The sequence below is a fragment of the Protobothrops mucrosquamatus genome, unplaced genomic scaffold (assembly GCF_001527695.2).
Source record: "Protobothrops mucrosquamatus isolate PMUCROS unplaced genomic scaffold, P.Mucros_1.0 scaffold9439, whole genome shotgun sequence".
In the NCBI taxonomy this organism is placed as follows: Eukaryota; Metazoa; Chordata; class Lepidosauria; order Squamata; family Viperidae; genus Protobothrops; species Protobothrops mucrosquamatus.
In genome coordinates, this window is record NW_015395230.1 from 1 (window position 1) to 1,333 (window position 1,333).

A 1,333-nucleotide genomic window follows, 5' to 3' on the forward strand; every position below is an offset into this window, starting at 1 on the left:
TGTTTGAAAATAAACTTGTATTTAGATGCATTTTACTTTAATTACATCAGTATTTTCATAACAAACAATACATGTGCTTAGGGGGTAAGGGTTTCTTTAACTAATCTAGTGGAAGAGACTCGAGTGCTAAAATCCACGGGTTAGGGGGCGCAAATTACTTGCCTTGCCCCGGGTGCTGACAACCCACGCTACGCCACTGTGTTTTTGCTAAATTACACGCAACAGCCTTAATGTTAAGGTGAGCACGAACAGCAAGTCCTGGAACACCCACTAGAGACACAGCCAGCGCTACATATTCTGCTTTATTAAGTAAGGCTGTCTCTGAGTCACAAGTGCTATCTAGAGTGACCCCACGCCGAGAACGGTTTGAGTGAAATTGTTGTTTAGAAAGCAAAACAGGAATCAGCCAGCTGAGGCAACACTGCGCTTCACTAATATTAGCAGGAATATAATGAAAGGTTTATTGACCACATGTAAAAAAACATCCTGGCGGTAGCCAAACATGGGCAAAATTAAAGGAAGTCTCTTCAAAAGCTGTGCAGTTTAAAGTAGGTGAGTTAATATGAAGACAGTGAGGTTTTTTACTTGAAGAAGTACAATTAACTACTTTAACACATTATATTTACAGGGATTGCTACTATCAGGGTGTGCAAAGCAATAGCAGGACTACTGGTATGCTGGCTGGGAAAATGTGGGGATCAAAATCTGGAGCACAACAAAGAAGGCTGAAACTCCATATGTTGGATTTTCATAATCAATATACAAAAAACACCATACAAAACCCTGTTTGAGGAATTCCACAAGTTCTATGAAAGCAAACATCCAGAAACGTCTGCTGATAATTAGAAACAGGTCATTAGCCTTTATCAAGCTAACAATTTCCATTTTTTTCTCTCCGCACCTACAAGTCTAATCCTAAAATGTGTTGACTAAAAAGAATCAGGTCAGAATTCGAGTAGCCAATCTCTCACCTACATTCCCAATGGGGAATCAGAAATGAAATTCAAGCCTTCTCTAAGCTCATCAATGTTTGCCTCATGTGCACTTCCTTCTGTGCTCCCACAAAATAGGTATAAAATTAGGCACATTGTGTGATGACCCATTAATGACCCTCATGATTTACGACTGTAATTGCAGGCTAAATTACAGTTGTAAATCGAGGATTACCAGGAGTACCAACAGTTTCCCCCAACAGTGAGGTAGCCAGTGTTGTTGAATGACTTGCACATTCATTTAACGGCTGCATCAGGAACAGGGACAGTTAAGCAAAGCAGGCTCCCAACCATAATTGGTAGGTGCCATTACAGTTTTATCCCAAGGACTAACTCTACAC